The following is a 20,134-nucleotide window of genomic DNA, read 5'->3' as shown; positions in this document are numbered from 1 at the left end:
ATCCCCAGGGCTGCAGCTGTTGTCACATTTTTGTCACAAGTGTCTGTGGTTGTTTACTTTGTTGCCGAGGTTTGGAGCTTGTCTTGTTTGGTGTCGTTACTTGTGTGGCAAAGACATTGTTGTATGTGTGGCTTTGTCTGGCCTGTGCACTTGGGTAGTTTGCTACTAAGAATAATGGAGTCTAGCCAATGTGACAGCCCACAAGAATGACATTAATTACACCAGGACCTCAGCCTCTCGGCCAGCTCCGACTACGTGCAGCTGATTTAGCCTTTGCTGGAAAGGTTTCTAAAAACGTCACGTTTGCTTTTGATAGTGAGATGTATTTGGGTAATTTGTATTGTGTGAGAAAGAGCAAAGACCACACACAGAGAGTGGAGGTCCTGAAACTTAAAGGATTACAGGCACAAGTCTTTCAGAGTGATTTGGCAAAGTTTTCTGTGTTCTATGGCATTAAAAATCAAACACATTTTCCCTAATCTAGCTTAAAAAGAATTAACTAAAGTTGAATTAAATGCAAAAGTTATAACAAGTCCTCCTACCTAAAAGATATTTTGGTCATTTGTCCCTACCCTCAGATAGGAGTGCACCAGCGGCTGGCGTACCAGACCTTCAGTGTCAAGGTAACAATAATAAAAATGTGCTTAAGGTTGTTTTTAGGTTCATTACTAAGCCGCTTGCACAGACCACTTGTGGGGTTGCTCTTTTGGCTGAACTGCAACAGCAGGACCTGCCCTATGAACACGAATGTCCATGTCTCACTGAGTGACTGACTGATCAAGTTACAGTGTTGGTCCGCCAAATGTCACATGACTGAGTCATGAGGTTACACCATTGGCTGCTCAAGTGTTGGAGCTTCTCCATTGGCCTTTGCTCTTTCAAAATGAATTTGCGCAAACAGCTTCTATGAAGTGGTGGGGCTGCATTTACAGCCTGTAGTGTTGCAAACGTAACGCATTTGTCGCTAGGTTTACTGACTTTTTAGACCCCTTCAGCAACTTCTCTTCAAAATAAGCCCCTAGTGACAAATCTAGTGACTTTTTTGACAAATCTTAGCTACTTTCCATAGAAGAGAGTTGCCAGTACTGCCTCATGAGTGAGAGGCACACCTCCCTGTGTGACTGCTCTGTGCAGTAACAGAGAGGCAGCAGCAGATTGTTACCCAGACAGAGGCTGTGAACTGTGTGGGAGACAAAATAAGATATTTTGTCGCTTCTAACTTTCTCTTTGAGCGACCATTTCACAAGTCAAGCTGAAATCACAGCACAGCTGTTGTGTTTAACTTGTGTGTATGGTGACTGTCAATCCACGTGACAGTTATACAATCAGTCATTTTTGAGGAACACAAATTCACAAGCAGACATTCACACAGTCTTTTTGAGGTTTGTGGTTTTGTTAATGACATTAAACTGGCGACCACAACTTAACATCAGCATATAGTCATCTCACTTGGTTATTCCTGGCAGCTCCTGCGCCCTGAGACGTTTAATGATCGTCTATTATAACAATTATGCAACTGGCTGGACAGTCTCTGCCATGTTCCAGGCAAATTTCTATAAATACAATCTGTCCATAATCAACAGTTTTCTTTAACCCTTTTTTCACACTCTGTAAATGATGCTACAAGGGCAGTTTTTTCCGTTGTAATTCAGATTCTAGTTTAGCTGAGATATTTTTCCAAACTTTCGCAAGTCTCTCCAGACCCAATGAAGACATTACAAAACTGAGCTGAGGACTCTTCGTGACAGTGGAGTTGTCCTTTAAGGCCTTGGAAACATATTGAATTAATTTCCTTCCTCAGAAAATATCTGCAAAACACATTGTTAAATCAGCTTGATGTCCTCTTTCTTGTTTTACTCCTGCATTTCTACCTTTACCGCACATTGCCGCCACTAACCATTAATAAACTATATTGCCCTTTTTCCACCACAACAACATCCTGAAAGATGTTACAGCAGGAAAAGGGGCTTATGTTAACACCCTCTGCAGTGTGCTGCAAAGTGTCTATGTGTGTATCACATCACACCCACGCTTGTGGAGTGCATGTGTTTTTGTGCTGGTAGAATATGAAACAATACAGCACCACTATAGTGGTCAAAATGCCCACAGTGTAACTTTAATCTAAAGGGACAGACCTCACTCAAAGAAGTATTATGCAAACTAAACAAACTAAACAGTAGCTATAAGCTGATTTTTACAAAAATAGATTTAAGAGACTTCCTGTTGCCGAATGTTAGGCTACTTTGCTTGTATGTTTATTGTTATCTGTAAATACCAACCACTGGCAGGTTTCTATGTGTAAACTGAGGTTTCACCTTTCATTGTGTCGTATAATGACCCTGGAGCCATGCAGGGACACAGTACACAACTAAAAACAGCACTGTGAAAACAATAAAGCCGTGTCTGAAACGCAGTCTTCTAACTTTGAATGGACTTGAGAACTTATAAGAATTCAAAAGTATTTAAAAGTAAAATGTCTTTAATAGTAACCTAATGATACAAACTATTGGATCTCAATGTGGAATTGAACCCATCACCATTCATTTCAGAGTGGTGATGCTCACTGGGGTTTTTGGACTGTGGCACGTTTCACACGCAGCCGTTGACAGATGCATCTCTTAATCATAAGGTTATCACACTAGCTTGTGGTCTTCATACAGCTGAGGGATCTGGTGACAGCCTCTGAAATCACGTTTCCTCAGTCTGTAAAAAAAACAGCAAACTTAAGGCCACATAGACAATAAATGTGCTTTTTTTTTTTTAAAATTCTGAGCGGTTTTGCAGCACATTTGTAAAAGAGAAAGAGTTTAAAATCCAGCCTTGGTTAAACCTCACAGGTGTTTTATGTTGGCTGACTGGAGCTCTTCTGTGTGGGCGTGCACAGACTGAGCTTGACTGACATCTCTCTCACTCTCCTTTTAGTTTGTAGCAGTTGTTAGAGTGGGGTGGCTTTCACCTTTACCATTCATGTTAGCACATGGACTTTGGTGTCATAATGTAATTTCTAGCTCTGCTCAGATTCAGGTACAGCTCTGATATGACAGAATAAGTGAAAACACTTGTGTGGGTTCATGGGGCCTTTAAAGATGCGATAAGTGGAAATATTTCTACACAAACCCTGGATCCTTGAAGACAGAGCGGGGAACCAATATTGACATTTCTAAAAATTGTGCCTTTAAACCTGCAATAACAGATTTTTAAAAAACATTTTTTGGGGTATTTTAAGACTGTAAAAACAAGTTGTGAACACAACATTGACACACCTAAGATACCCACAACATTATCATTCTTCTGGAGTAGTGTTTCTGGCCACCAGGCAAATGTAAGTCCAATATTCACGCTCCGTTTGCTCTGTTGTTGCTCTCAACTAATGCCTGAGGGAAATCTCTGGCTTTTTAGCTACTAAATTCTCCACTATGTTCATCAGCTAGTGGCTAATTGTGTGTGTCTGCCATTTGGTGCTGGGCAGATAGTGTTGAGTGGTTGAGTGGTGAGATGAGATGAGATTTGACTTTAGAGCTCTGTAAAGCTGAAGAAACCTGCAGATTCAGGTGATAATTTTCTGTCGTTTAATCATTGCTAGCCACCTCTCTCACAGTGTCGCATTGTTGGTCTTTGTTATTTAACATTGTATAAGATAATCCATAATGACCAATGTAACAACTGAGAGTCTTGTTTTTGCTGACCTCCAGTTGCTTAACTTCTCACCTTGCTGCATTGTTGCGAAGATACTTTAACAGGTCGGTTCACCCAAACTAATATATACATATATATATATGTATATATTCTGTCTTACCTCTAGTGGTAGTGGTAGTCATGCAGGTATTTTGCCTAGGTCTTGAAATGTGTCTTGAGATGTCTACCTCCACCCCAATACAATGGAGATGAATGGAATTTATTTGTGGTCCTCACGTCATTGAACAAAAATTAGGTTAAAAAATCATCAGCAAAAGGTTTTTTCCACAAACAGTGTCGGCCTCACTCTGGATAATCCACAGCACACACTGTCTACAGTTTTCATTGGCGCTGCTTAACTATAGTTCAAATAAAAGGTGCTGATAGTCATCAGTTATTCATCAAGGCCGCCTCCCACAGACCTGTTGACCCCAAACAAGGCTGCAGAGAGTTCATGGCATAAAAAAACTCCTTTTCTGGAGACTTACTTTAGACTTAATATCGTATTTTAAAGTTGAAAATTACTCAACTGTCAACTCTGGGAGTTTGTAACTATGTCAATAACAACAATAACATTAATGGCCTCAGCAGATGGCCTCCAGCTTCCAGAGAGTCAAACAAACAAGTGGAGCGTGTTGCAGACAGTCAAGGTTGAATGGGCTAGTGTCAGACTGGAAAATACATCTGGTGCCGTATCACGCATCAATAATGAGAACAATTGAGTAATGGGTTTCAAATGGGCAAACATGATGTTAAATGAACATGACCATGCCAAGGAACATATGGTGATGTCAGCACTCCAAAAGACCTTGCCATCATGCACTTCTGTTTAATCATTTTCCATGTGAGGACAGAACAACAGGATGGCTGAGAGCTTTTGATAAGATAAAGAGATTGGCCAGGATGAGGACTGATAAAGATCATATTTAAAAAAGAACGGCAATTGTAAATGACGAAAATCACTGAGAAGAACAGTAGATCTATAGATGGTCAGGAGGTGACAGCAAAATTTACACAGGAGCAAAAGTATTTTAACAGCTGAGACTGTCAGCAGGGAATTCAGATTTCCTGAATCGATTTAACAGATGCATATCTGATTGCATGCAAACACTAGATACATTCAAGTAAACACATTGACACAAGTGTGCCCTCACACTCGTGCACGCACATTTCAGCTGTATGATAAATCGTGACATGTCATGTGCACATCATGTGTCCAAGCAAAGGAATGAGCTTACACACGTGAAACCCTCGAACACCTCACATGTGTACATGGTGGTGCAGACTGTAGCATGATAAACAACAACATAGCAACCAGTAAAATTAAACTAAATTTGCTATTGAATGTTTAACCACTAAAGACATAAAAAGATTCTTTCTTTCTTCTTTTTCAATTTAAGTCTGTAAGAAAAAGCCTGAATCTAAGTAAACTTTCATCTTGAAGCTGTATGAAATTCACAGTAAACCATCCAACACTATAACTGCCTCAGCACTAATGTAAGCTGCTGATCCCGACCTTCCTCCTCATAAGTCCAACAAACTTGGTTTGTTTCGGCCTCTTAACACTGCAGCAGTTTCCTGCTTATGAAGGTTAAATGTGGATTCGGCACACTTCACTCTTCGGATTTGACCCTGTTATCAGGACAACACTGTTGCTACATGTTAAATCCAAGAATGTAGAAATGAGAGGAATGCATGCTGACACAATCCTCCTCCAATGCGGAAAAGATTTTGGCCTGTCAGTGTGGTATAATTCCTAAATTTTATTAGAATTCACTGGAAGACGATGAGGAACTCACTGTCGGGCCAAACTGATTGGCTTGATCTCCCCTTGGCTTTGCTTGGCGTGTTTCAGCTTCTCTCATTTACGTCATATGAATGATCACACTTGTTTTTCCTTGCGGTCACTGATAAATGTAAGATAATAGATGTTATCGAGCTTCTTTTTCTTTTCTTTCTTTCTTTCTTTTTTACCAAGAAAGAGCATGAAATATAGTGAGGAATGCATCTGAAATTCATGGAGGCGTAAATCTTTCAACTACACACTAAATCTAAGATATATTTGGCAAGGTTGTTTCATTTTTAGATAAGTTTGCATCCAAAGCATAAGTCTATGTCAACATACACCACATACCAAATGACTGATAAATGAGGACTAGAGATTAAAAAAAAAAGTGGTGAACAGAATGAATTCGACAAATAAAAGTCTGATGTTTTTGAGGATTTTGGTCAATTTCCATGGTCACGGAGAAGAATATGAGCAAACAATCCACTACAAGTGCAGAAATTCAGGACTAATGCCAGTTGCAAATTTGCTGGACTAAAGAGGTGAATCCTATAATGTCTCATATGTAGCTCTTGTCTTTAAATGGATTGAGAGGAATTTGTTGTCAGATTTGTGGATCAACCATCGTGACAGGGATTTCACAAGTGCGTGACCCCTGCAGACCACTCACACTCTGTTGGGAATTTAAAGAGGCTCCAAAGGTAAAGATGAAGAGGCATTTCCCTCTCGCAGTGCCTCCCCCGAGGAGTTTTTTCTTTGTTTGCCTGTCTTCTTCGCTTCAAGCCCGAGCCTTAATCCTCCAAAACAGAGCCAGGTCTCGATATTCCAAATCCTAAACGGGATTCAACTTCACTCATTCTGCGTCTCCTGAGCCATTTAGGGGTTGAAGAGGCCATCCATAGGAATTCCTTTTTCTCCCGCTGTCCTCTTAAATCTCAGTATGTGGTCGGAAAGCCACTTCCAGCCCATTCATGTCATGCCCTCCACCTCTCCCTGAGATCCCCTCTTATGCCACAGACTTCACAGGATATTCTTGAATTAGAAATGTATGATGTTTATTTGCTCATAAAAACCTATGTTCTAAAAATGGCATGCAGAAGGAACTGTCCGGGGTCAGTGGGAAGTGAAGGACTTGATGACATAAGATTTTTTTTCTGACAATAGAAATGCCTATATAACCGTACAACAAGAAGCAGGCAACTACTATGGTGGGAATATGGGTTTACTAGCAGGTTGGTTCAGCTTTTGCAGACTAAACAAAGTGCCTCACTGAAACCGTAGATGCACCATCACACAGGTGTCAGATCAGTTGGCAAAGACCTCAATGACACAAGCATCTGTTGAGCTACAGTTGAGACTGTTTTCAGTGTCGGCGGTTCACTTTTCCTTTGCTCTGTATCATCTGCAGTCAGCTTTCACGTGTTTCCACTCCATTGCTGCTCAGATGTTCAGTGTTATATCTGATGAACGAGGTGTCTCGTAAAAGCCATCCTCTCGCTTTTTTCTTGTTTCTGCTTTGCTGTTTCCTTGTTTTTTTTTAATCTTGTTTCCGTTCCCCCCTCTCTGTCCTCTCCACGGAAAAACCCAGTCCAGGCTGTGCTCTTCTCCACTGAGAAGCTGCTGACTGACTCTTTCTGCACAGGCTGGTAAACAAGCCTGTGGCTCAGAGAAACGCGGAGAGTAGAGGGAGAGAAGTAGCAAAGGGACATATTTAGCCTCAGGAAATAAAGACACTGCTGGAAATAAAGTGTAGTTTTATGTCTTCACACCAACAGAGAAACACAGCAGTCCTCTGTGGCTCCTCGTTGGGTTTGGGTTAGCGAGGAAGCAGACAGAGTAGTGCTCCTTCAAAGCTGATGTGTATCCCAAACCACAGCAAGCTTTTTTTAGACAGGGGAGACAGGGTGTGGATGACTGTGTACCTACCCACGACTATATGAGCAAACATTGGAGACCAACACTCACTGTGCCGAGACTCGAAACTCGCCATAAACAGCGCCTCGGCACGGCGGTTCAGACAGGCCCACGTTATTATACATTGGTGTCAGTTCTCGCAGACACTTGAGGAAACAGCCTGTCCTCTAAAAGCAGAGGATTGTAATGTGTTTTCTTTGACTATTTTTCAGTTAGATTTACAGCAGAACGTCGTGTTGCAACATAGCATGAATTGATTGACATTTTCTTGAAGGAAAACATTCGTTCCGTCTCATTTACAGCTCAAGAATTTGATATTTGTAATAACTTTTTACACATGGAAAACCCCCTGCTCTCTCATCAGTGTTACCACAGTTACATGCAGCACAATCCCCCTCAGGCAAACTCCGTCTTTCTTCTCCTTTACTGCTGTTGTTTTGTCCTTGACTAAATGCCTGCCACTGTTAAACACAGTCAGCATTGACCTTTAGCATGAATTCAAGTGCTGCATTTGCAAAAGTACTGTGATTAAATGTGAATAATGCAGAAATTACATGATTCATGGTGCAGTTTGAAAACAGCCTCCTCCATGGCTGCATGTTTGCACACCATTTCTTCATTTCTGTCATTGATCTTTTCATCACTTATTGTATCATGCAACTTTGGAACATACTTTAATTGTGTTTTGGGGAAATTATGAACAAATTGAATAGTTTAATAGTTATTTTTATAGTTATTTTGGTCAATTTGATGTCAACTCAGAGCAGTCAGGCTCAGGCAAAAAAACAAACTAGGTACATGGCACAAAGTCAATCTGCTAGTGAGCCGGTATATACTAGGGAGCAGGGAATGAGGAAGGGGGGGTCAAGTACAAAGGCTCAGGCTGAATGTAATTTTTAATGGAAGGATGAATGAACCGACTTAATTCAAAACCATGACAGACTGATTGTAATCATTGCTTTCAGTGCTTTCAGATTAGACAATATGTTATATACAATAAATATTGGATTTTCATATTATCTTTCCATCAATGTGAGTATCAGCAGGCTACATCAAGTCCAGTAAGATGTGCCTTTGATGTTATCACATCATGAGTGGGAATTTCTCTTTATTTGTCAACACAGAGATTATTCATTAACAAAACTGGTTCAGAAACTGCGTAAGAGTTGGCAGACTGCTACACATTCAAAAAGTAATGGGTAACAGATGACATTTTAATGTCGTCCCACATCAAAATACTAAGAAATTAAAGCGCCTTCTCAAATTTAGGTGATGCCTTCAGAGACGATCGGAATTTTTACAAGTGTGGTAAAACTCGAACAGTTATTGCATATATACTCAATTGGCAGTTTAATAGGTACATGTTGCTATGATTAATGCAACCGTCCTGCTAAAGGTCCTACCTTCATGGTGGATAATGTTCAGTTTGTGATGTATAGATTGTGTTATTTTTCCACTGCTTTTATATCCATGAGGATAGACTAAATAACAAACACCTTTTTGTATAATGCAGTACAATTCAACAGCACCACAAACTTCAGCTTCTAAAATTATCATAAAAAAATTAACATAATATTATAATCAACACATTCTAAAACAATTTCAACAAAAACCGAACATTATTACCTTAATGAAGGTAGTATTTATCGCAGGACAGGTGTATTAGACCGCATTAGTTTTAGCTCCGTGCACCTAATAAACTGCCAACTGAGTACACTACTTTACTTAAGTAGTATGGAAGTACTCTGTTAGGTTAGTCCTGTACTTTTTAAAAATGTAATGCAGGACTTTTATTCCTAACCTAATATTATTCGGAGCCAATCTGTGTTCATTTTGTTTGTATGTTTTCATGCTAATACATCTGCAAGTATTAGCATGAAAACATACAAACAAAATAAACACAGATTGGCTCCGAATAATATTGTATTATAATATTATATATTTGAATTATAATTATTGATAAACTAATATGTACATTACTTTAAATTTGATGTCTTTGTATAGCCTAATACCCCTAATTCCCCCCTGATGAAGTCTTATTTTATCTAATTGATAATAATTTATGTGTTGATTATATTTTGTATTATCAATCTGAATCTGCAAAGCAACTAATGTTATTAAACATATGTAGTGGCATATTCAAGTGTTTAACTGTGGAGGAGAAATATAAACTAGTTTTGCCAAAATTGTGCTTAAGTATTTGTACGTTGTGTGTACTTAGTTACTTTCCACTACTGCATATAAATTGATTTAGTCTCATTCATTTCCACTAAAAATGGATTGAATTGAAATTGTGTTCAAATGACTGTAGCAAGCCGTATTTTCGAGGTGTACTTGAAGGTTTCACGGACTCGTGGTCGAAGCAAAGGATTCCGCTGAGCTCAGACCCACATTTGATCGGACGCGACCAGACTGCACTCACTGTGATGATAAGGTAGGACACCCTCAATGTGTGTTAATTAAAAAACACTTATCGAACCGAAGGTGACCGTCCGTCGGTTGTGACCGGTTTCTTTGTTTCAACTTGTCTTCAATTAAAAAACAGACCCGAATTTGGGGAATTTTGCATCTAAAACAACGATAACGGTTATTTGTTTGTTTCAGATTCAGACTCCTTTCTGTCGACTGTTATGAGGCGTTTTTGTTCATTTTACGATTCTGTTTCTCGTGTCTTTATCTGTCCCTGAGAGACAAAAATGAAGACAAGTCTACTGGTGTTTTGATGTCGGACTGCAGCGTGGGTCCTTTTGTTGACTGCAGCCGGGGGAATTAAATTTAGCGCCAACAAGCTGCTCAGTCCAGCAGGGAAGTGTTGCTTCATTTTAGTCCGTAGGCGAGGAAGCCCCCTCAAGAAAACATTTGGAGACTAAAAAGACTGTTTGTAAGCGTTATTCCTATTGGCAAACAGATATATTCCATTTATTCCTCAATGTTTGCTTTATTTGTTTAATTTTAACGTTTTTCTACCCGCAGAAAATATCGAATTTATTATCTGTAGGATTGCACCTAAGGATTGTTCTCTGCTGATTATTTTAAAGACTAATGATCAGTCATTTGGTTTATGAATTGTCAGAAAGTAGGGAAAGGTGCACATCAAAGTTTCTAAAATGTGAGGTTCAAATAGCCTGTGAAACAAGTAATAACAAGTAATAGTCCAAAACTAGAAAATAGCCCACTTTACATTGGTAACAAATGGAGAAAAAACAACAAATCCTCACATGGAAAAGATAAAAACTAGGCAGTGTTTGTTGCCTTTGCTTGAAAAACTGCCTAAATGATTATTTGATTACCAGAAATAGCTGACCGAGTGTTTCGGTTGTTGCTCTCTGTAATTGTCAGCAACAGTTCAAATTGTGGTTCAATAAGACTAAATCTGTGAGAAGTGGAGTCTCAAATGCTGAAGAATCTGCCTGTTAAATTAAGCTCTTCATCGATGGTTGCTGTTAAGAATTTAATGGAGATGATGTTGAATTTTATACAAAGTTCTTCAGTCTCTTCAGACTGGTTATCAATCATGGGGCACATGACTTTTGGTGCCCGCAGGGGAAGCATGTGCATGACTGGCAACTTTAATGAATTTCAGCGGTAGCACATGGTTAGTTTCTGTATCACATGACCTGACAGTAGAAAGAAGAGTTAAGACTCAGTTGAAAGCTCTATAGGCACGAGAATGATGACTTAAAGAGGATGTGTGGTTATAATAACAAGCACCGCCATTCCTGCTGCATTGTGGGTGAGGTCTTCTCTCATGTAGACCACTATTGTAAGTCACAAATATTCTTCTCGTTACTCTAAATGTGCCTATAAAGGGAATTTAGATGCATTATGATACCTACTTGTATGTATCACTGTAGGATTTGTTGTCGCACAGTTTTCTATGAATAGCACAGGGGAGTGTTTTGTAGTATTCTTGTAAAATGTTTTACAGGATTATTATAACTCCTCCTAAATGACATGGGATGTCTTGTGCTGTGAGTGAGTGAGTGTTTCCTGGCTTTCCTCCATGTCCCACGTGTTGGTGCTATTTGCGACTCTCTTGACGGAGAAGAGCTCACCAGAATGATGCCTTTGTTTTCCACCAAACAGCTGATGGGACAGCAGCCTCGGCCCACGGCTGGGTGCACATGAACATCTGTTTTATAGGATTGGGAGTTAAGTTTTCCCACCTGTGGAGTTGCTGGATTGACCAGTGCTACACTCAACGCAAGAAACAGATGTCACTGATTAGTGGAATGAAAAATTTTTCATTTTTGGCTGGTGGCAACTCCTCGTGTGAAGATCAGGCTAAACTGACTCATCAGAGGGAACATACAAACCATGTATGGGTTTAAATGAGTAAGACTTGGGGGGCCCCAGTCTTACTCATTTAAACCCATCAGTGCTGTGAGTGTAGTGTTGCCATGGTGATAAGTGGAGTTCCCCCCTCCAGTTCATCAGTCAGCTATTTCTCCAGACCACTTGAACCAACTAAAAAGACATGCAGCTGGAGACGGGCTTTGTTCCTGTTGTGTCTCAGTGGCGGGAAATTATTTGGGGCATAAAGGGGGCAGGTCATGGTGAAGACAATGGATTTGAGACCCTCCCCTCCCTCTTTTGACATTGTTTTGTTTCCCCCAGGATTTACCTTTAATGCTGCTCTCATTAGTATCATGAAAGTCTCTTTTCCTGTTTCTGTGCCACTCTTTCTGACTCTTATTTGTATTACCCCGATAACATATGTTGTTATGTAATGTTAGTAACAAAATGTTTGTGTAATCGAATGTATGCCGTCAGGAGATTTTATACATCTCTAAACTAATAGTGGGAACGTTGTGACAGTGGATTGTGCTGCAGGAGGCTGTTCAGTCCTTTTTTGTGCCGTGTGAGTTTTAGTCAGCGCCATCTGAGTCGTAGCAAACCAAAACACTTAAATGAACAGGAATTCATCATTTTCAATTGTTTAGTCCATCCATCCATTATTGTTGCTTATCTAGTTCCAGGTTGCATTGATTTTAATTAACTATATCATCAGGAATTATACTGCAAAATGCCATTTAATGTAATAAGAAATCATTCTTGGCCATATTCTCCTCACTGTTTTTTCTTTATACTTTGAAAAGTAAGATTGTGAATCAAGTATTAAATTGGGCTTGTTTTTTAGAAGGTCTTTAGGTTTTAGAAGTTGAGGTTGTTGAACTCTACAGAAATCCTGTATAATACATGTAACTTATAGAACTGAGTAACACACAGAAAGCACAAACTGTTGGGGAAATATTTTGTGGACAAAAAAGAAGATGATTATTCCAAGTAAACCTACTCCAGCTCGCCATCTTGACGTACGCAGCTCGTTTCATTTCCACCTTTCCACTATGAAAAAAAGCTGTAGTTGCTGTGTTTTAATTATTTGAAATAAAAACAATTAAATTAGGGGTTGGAAACTGGTGAAATATCAATGCAGCGTCTTCCCTTTGTGATCTAGTAGAGTCCTGCTTGAGACGAGCAACATGTGCCAGGCTAAATCTTGTGTTTGGATTGGATTTCTGACACGTTTTATGGAAAATAAAGGATCAGTCAGTGTTTTTAGAGGTTTGTTTGAGTTCATTTTAGCAGTTTCTATGCCTCTCTGTCTGTTGGATGATTAGGACCCCCACAGTTTTACCTTGGCCTGCTGCGTCTGCTTGGTTTGACAGTGAATGCCCACATGCCTCTGGGTGGAAGTGGTGAGGAGAATATGTATTTGGCCACCTGTCAGGGTCCTTCTGTTCATAACCTACTTTCCCTGAAATGAGCTTTGGTTCAGATTGAATTCTTGTTTAATCGGTTGAGTTTTATTTACTCATTTTTTCTTTCAGTAGGATTTCAAATGGCGACTAGTATAAAGCCAGTGGCTGACATGAAAGGCCTGTTCGGACAAGCTGTTGGAAAGGACGAACTGATTTGAGATCAGCTTCCCACGAAACCATGGTGTGTGCGTGTGATGGAAAGTTGTGAAATGTTTAGGCACTGTTGCATTTGTGCTGTCAGGGTGACTGGCTGCAGATACAAACAAAACTCAGATCAACAATTCATGGCCTACTTACAGACAGGTCACAAATTACAGGAAAAATGAGTGGATATACAGGATGACAATGCTCCCATCCACAGGACACCAGGGGTAAAATCTTTATGGCCAAGCTTCGCCGACCTGAAGCTAGGTGGGAGTTTTAACGTACAGGTGGGGCTGATGAGCTTTCCAACCATTATATTTAAGTTTCCAACCGAGAATACCCAAATTCCCTGATTCTTAGCGGGAGGTCAACATAAGCATGGCGGGCAACCACGCTTGGAATACACTGGTGGAAACGTGGCAGTTAAAATTCTTTGCTGAATTATAAATTGACTACTGCACCAGTGATGTTTTCAAGCATTTTCATTATTCAAAAACGGACCAGACATCTTTTTTTAATTTTATTAATTTATTTTTTTAAGATGAAGCAACAGTCATCCACATGTTCCTCCATTTTCCCTCTCTGTTCTGAAATTTTTAATCTGCTCTCTCCAGGCAGGCTGAGGACAACATCAATAATACTGTCCTTGAAAAAAGACCAGGATGAAGCACAGTGTGAAATTGGAATCAAGGCTGTAAAAGTCAATGTACTGCAACGTAACTGCAATGTACTGGGTGTCCTCGGACAGGGCTGTTGAGCAAGCTTTTATGTCTGTGTGTGTGTGTGTGTGTGTGTGTGTGTTGGTCATTCTACGAACGATGTGAAATTGGAAACTTGATTGTCAGGCACAGATGTGAACAGCATATGAATCATCACTGTACAGTTTTACGAGTTGTGCATAAGAAGCTTTTTTTAAATGGTGGGATGTCCCCATTATGCTTTTGCATATTGGACAGTGATTGCAATTAAAAGATACAGAGCGGAGTCGGGTTAATTCTGATCCAGCTTGTTTTTCTGATTCGAATCCAGACTGATTACTTCCCATATGAGGAAATAACAGTCTTTTTTCTGTTGTTGTTTACACTGTAGCAGCGCTTCCTGTCTCTGATGACATTAGTACTGCAGAGAAAACAGGAGTGTGTGGCATGTGAACATTGAAAAGGGCACACACAGTGCGGAATTTAGATAGTTAGTTAGTTAGATAGATAGATAGATAGATAGTTAGTTAGTTAGTTAGATAGATAGATAGATAGATAGATAGATAGATAGATAGATAGATAGATAGATAGATAGAGATCACTCAAGCCCTCAGTTCAAAGTTTATGATGCTCAGATACTAATCAATACTAAAAATTAATATTGGATTAGATACTCATTTGCAACAGTATTGATACCAACAGTGCCGTCGTCTTCGCTTCCTCCTGTTGACACAACTTCATACAGCACCACTGCAGACAGACAGGCACACAGCCCCTCCCCTCAGTAGCAGCTGAACACATGAACGCTAGTTGACGTTCTCAACACTGAGCTGGTGTTGACGGCATAAAACTAAATTGACATGGCAAGTGCTGCTGCTGTTTCAGTTGAAATTGAAAAAAGCAAAAGTGACATCTGGAATTATTTGGCATTATTATTTTTACCTGGCCGTTAACGTTAGCCGTTTAACTATTAGCAATTAGCCGATAGCCACATTAGCCATCTGTTAAGTTATCATTAAGCTAGTGGCTAGCGGCTATGGCTAATAATAAAACGACCAAAGTTAATGTGGGAGCTAGGCAGCAAATATTATCAGTCCTGCCCATCTCTAACGTTAATAGACAGTGTTGGTGCCAAGTCACCAGAAGCACAGGGCTGTAGGTGAATACATTTGCATGTCATATACACCTTACAGTAAGGTTTTTGCACTACCTCAGACAACCTAAAAATAGTGTTGTCATGGATGTTATTGTTTGTATTGTTCTAATCTTTATTTAAAAAAAAGATTAGGGTTAGGGTCGTTTTTTCTCCCCGTGGTATCGAGTATTTTCCTGGGTATTGTGACAATCCTAATGCTGAGCCTACTGACACATAAGTTATACAGATGAACAAAAGGGCGGTCGTCACCTGTATGTAAATACAGCTGTGATCAGTGGATACAGGCATTGTGACTGATCGGGCAGAGCACAATTACAGTTGGGATTAAAAGAAAGTAAGAAAATGTTTTTTTTTTTAAATTGCATATCACAGATATTATAATGTGACCCACGGGGGTGAACTTAGCGGGGAGCAGGGAAGGCTCAAAGATTTAATCAATTAGCAAGGGTAAGGGCATTGTAAGGCAGGGATGAAATTACTGGCAGATAGCTGCATACATCCCTGCACATATGTAGCCTTTGTTTGCATCAATAAAGATTTATCGTGTTCAGGACAAGCAGAACTTAAATTCTTTTTTTAATTTATTTATTTTATTTGGTTTCTATTTTGGAACCAAGTTTCGATTCCCAACCCTACTGACATAATCCTGTTAGTGCCGCTTCTATTGCAACACAGACACTTTTTAGAGATGGCTAAGTATATTTCTATGTAACTATGGAACCTACTGAACTGGAGTACTTGCTAACTACTGAGCACTTGTATTTAGTGTTCCTGGCCCCCAGTTAACAGCTGGTTTTTCTGAGGTGAAAACTAGTTAATTGTGTTTAGGTTGTTTCCCATTTGTGAAATAATTAAATTGCTAGAATGAAAAGCAGAAGGTCTGTATATCCTTAGCACCAGGGTAAAGAAACTCAGGCTTTGGTGATGGTTGTACATTTTGAAGTTGTGAATATTTGTCTAAATTTGCATTGTTTGCCAGATTACATAAAAACTCCTGGCATGAGCTTGGCATGCCTGTAGCAAATTTTCAGATTAATATCAAATATGTCACCACTGATGGTGTAAAAAGAAATACCGCCCTGTTATTCATTTACTCCGGTTAATTCCTAGAATGGCATTTCAGTCTAGCACTGAAAATGTTATGACTTTGATAAGAGTGTTCGCTTTCAATAAGCACTGGGAAATGACCTCGAGGAAAGGGGTTAGTTGCCTTACCTTCATCATATGACCGGCATCAAACTATTGTGTGTGTCAGCCTGGGAATAAAGGCGATCCTGTTAGAGAGGTATGCTGCTCAGACAAAATGTACTCCTGTCCTTTTCTATTAAGATTTTTCCTTGTCTCCAGGATATAGGTCACACTTCCTTATGCACTGCTTTCCACCGGCACTGCTGTCCCGCCTGTTGGCCTGGGCAGGCCGGCAGACGGACATGACACATGGTTTCCAGCCACCTTTTTTCACCTGCCAGCAATGAGCTTCACACCACACCATCTCCCCCCAGATCTACCCCACATTGTACAGGCACTCTAACCAGCCAGTTTTAGCTTAGTGCCACTCCCTGCGTCCAGGATACATTTTTCTTTTTAAATACACAAACACCTAAACTCCTCCTCAGCATGCATAATAAATACAAAAAAAGATTGGTGAGTTAGAACCTGCACCAATAAACATCTGCAATTTTGGTAGTAATGGCATTGGTCCTGCAACATTTAAAACAGATGAGCCCCAATTCCTTCTTTTACTTTTATACTAAATCCTTCAGTTGTATCTGTCTGTTTTGGATATACTTAGAAAATAGAAACCGAAGTAACATATTATTAACTCAGAATGACAAGCCAACCTGATTATAATAAAATATACCAAAATATACCAAAATGCTGTTGAGCAGATGTTTCATGTAACACATGGTGGATTACAGTTCAGTAATCATTTGAGCTTGTGGAAAACCCAGTGTACTGTATTGTAAGAAGCCTCAAGTTGGAGATTTAAATCTAGCTAATTATAAAACTGTATGAAATTCAGAAAAATAAAATAAAAGAAATCAGTGTGCTGTGACTAGACCAGGTTTTTCAAGTCACATAGTTAAAATTTTGGGCACAATTGCGACCACTTTCCTGATGAGATGGCAAGCAGACCAGTCTGAACTGCCCCCCTTTGGCAAGATGCGCCCTGTATTTTCAACCTTGACATTATAGGAGGAAACAATAAATTACTGTGGAGTGCTGATTGTTGGAGTTGGATGTCGCTAAGAGGTCAGTCAGTTAAAGTGTCAGTCTGATGCCAAACTGGAGTTTTGTACCACTCTACAGACTGCAAAGTGCCCGTGTGAGTGTGTGTGTGGTGGGCACCATGTCAGCACCAGGTAACTGGTGCCAGCTGGCTCATTTGGTGACATGTTAGGTTGAGAGGGGGATACTATACAGGAATCTGGGACATGACTAACACAGTGTGTTTTAAACTGTGAGTGGTAACAGTGTCTGTAATACCAAAAGTTTTGCCTCACTGGTCCTGTGGGATTTGACTATGTTATGACAACCAGCGGAAGGGAGGGAAAATACTAATCAGGCTATGGGTTTCTCACAAGGCCATTCGAAACTGGCAGAGGCATTGTCAAGACAAAAGTATATAGGAGGCACACATGGCGAGTTGAATACTGGCAGCTACTTTGCTGTTTAGGACTTGGTTAAATTCAGAAAGAACTAGTTCATACAATGTGTTGTCTGACTACTGTGGAAAGTGTTTACAGCTTTACTGAACAGCCTCACTTGAAGTGTAAAAGAGAGAGTGAAAAGCCAGCTGTCTTGTAGAGAGGAGGGGGGGGCACAGTAATTGTTAGATATGGTGTTAATGGGTTACACCACGTTGCACTTGTTTTGCACACAGAAAGTTCAGAAACAGTTGTGTAACAAACAACTATCCATCATTTGAGGGTTTTACCTATATACCTATATTTGAGACCAGTATTCATATTGACATTTGAAATAATCTTATAAAGATATATATTGGCCAAGATGCTTTTGTTAACATTAATAGTGTGTGTGTGTGTGTGTGTGTGTGTGTATAAAATGTAATTTTAAAGAAGAGCGGGACACTGTACAGTTGAGAATTGAACTTATCAGTGCTCTCTGATTGACAAACTATGCACTCCCTCTGTCGGGTTCTAGTTTTCATTCACACAGCGTATCCCCGGTTTCGTGGTAAATTTCTGTGTAAGCAAGTACATACGAATGTGTTGTTTAACATACGGTCTCCTCTCTGTTGGACTTTTGTCCCATCCCACATGCCATGCAGACCTTTCTCATAGACAGTGGTTTCTCAGAGTTAGACTCTGCTCGGTCAGTCCGGTGTAGTTTATATGCATGATACATAATGGGCTGGCTAGTGTGCGTGCGTGCGTGCGTGCGTGTGTGTATGTGTGTGTCCCTTCATATAGAGCAGTCTCTGTCCTCCTATCTGAGGGTATACTTACGACCAGATCAACCACTGGATTCATCACGTCTATCAGCAAAAAGAAACTAGACAACATGCTTTAGAAGTGCTGCCAACCTCTATCTATTGAGTTGAGAATAAATCCAAATCAAATCATTGATGCCAGTCTTGTGTTTAGATGATATAATTAATGAATGGATCAGGCTTTCTGTTGTCAGTATCCATCCCTAAACAGTGCTATTGGCTATTAGAAAAAACGGCTTTGCAGATGTCTTGATTTTTGCTTGTTTAAAGGGTCCTGTAGGGTTTTCTTGGAAACAAATAAATCATGTTTACATTCTACGTAACTCACCAAAATGCATTGTATGTATCCTTGAACTCTAACACACACACATTGAATGCATTTCCTCACATGTAAAATATTTTTAAAGCAGATTTTCCTTAAACGTCTGACACCTGCATTATTTTTCTCAACGTTAACCTACCAGCAGTCTTCTTCTTCATCACTTCCCTGTTAGAAGCCATTGGCAGGAAAGTGTAACGTGTCACCTGTACGTGTACTCATGCATGAGAACAAATAATATGGCAACCCGCTCGTAATAATTTAGATTGCATAATCCATAATGAACAACATGATTAAACGCGTCATTTACAGCTCTTGCATTTAAGTACTCATGATCGTAAACTCTGCCTTGCATTGTTTCATTTGGTTCGATGTGAAATTGGTCTGTGTTGAAGAGAAGTCACTCTGTTTAGAGACGGTGTTACACACTTGTCTGAGCAGATGTCCAGCGGAAAAGATGCTGGGAGGGGAGCGATGGAATAAATAGTGTTGGATGAATTAAGAGTGGAGATGAGAGTGGAATAACATACAAAAAATTAGGGATGGTAGGTGATAGCTGATCATATGAGAAAGTAGGACAATAAAGGCCAAGGGGAGCAATAGACATGAAGGTAATAAAAAAAGGTGCTGAGGAGAAACAGTGGATGAAATGAGGTGAGAAATTATAAGATAGTGGGAGACATAGGGGGAAATGGAGGGTGAAATTAAGAAGACATATTGATAAATGAGATCATGCAGAGAGCAGAACAGATGAGAATGTAAAGGCAAGAGACTCAAGAACATGGTGGACTAATATAATTTGAAAAACAACCCTTCACCTTGTCTTCTGAGCTTCTTCTTTTTCAAGCCATGATTGATTCTCATAGGAATCTTTTCAAGGAAGAGTCTGACCCCTGCACTATTTACTGCTGGCTTGATATGACAGAAATCTGGGCGTTTGATGTTGCAATGTAATTGTGAAAATATGTAGGTAGGGTGGAGGAGGACATGGTAAAGGGAAGAAGGAGGGATGAATACTGCAAAGAGGGCAGGCCCAGTGGGAGCAGTGAGTGGGGTGTATGGTATAAAATGAAGCATGCAGAACTTGTTTAGCCTGTGCGTTAGTTGTACATCTGACCAGAGGAAAGAGGAGTCTTTTTTTCGTTGATTGAACTCTGTTGTAAGTAAATGTATACAAAAAAAGTGACTTTACTTAGAGTTAATGGAAGCAGAAATTATTTAATTTA

General features: G+C 39.8%; 1 protein-coding gene across 5 annotated transcripts in view; it reads left to right on the top strand.

Annotated features, from left to right (window-relative positions):
• Positions 1–20,134, top strand: part of LOC130181390 (equilibrative nucleoside transporter 1-like) — a 36,566-nt gene that overhangs the window by 4,125 nt on the left and 12,307 nt on the right. Inside the window, exon 1 of one of the 5 annotated variants that reach the window (XM_056395580.1) lies at positions 9,718–9,809. The exons of 2 other annotated variants lie outside the window; for them this stretch is intronic. The gene's annotated coding sequence lies outside the window, so the exon portion shown is untranslated. Of the gene's footprint in view, positions 1–9,717; positions 9,810–11,119; positions 11,139–19,943; positions 20,068–20,134 lie in introns of those variants that run through there. 2 more of the 5 variants (XM_056395584.1, XM_056395581.1) reach the window with 2 other exon arrangements.

The sequence above is a fragment of the Seriola aureovittata genome, chromosome 14, assembly GCF_021018895.1.
Source record: "Seriola aureovittata isolate HTS-2021-v1 ecotype China chromosome 14, ASM2101889v1, whole genome shotgun sequence".
NCBI classification, from domain to species: Eukaryota; Metazoa; Chordata; class Actinopteri; order Carangiformes; family Carangidae; genus Seriola; species Seriola aureovittata.
The sequence above is the reverse complement of the archived record's forward strand: the minus strand, read 5'-3'. Positions and strand labels throughout refer to the sequence as shown.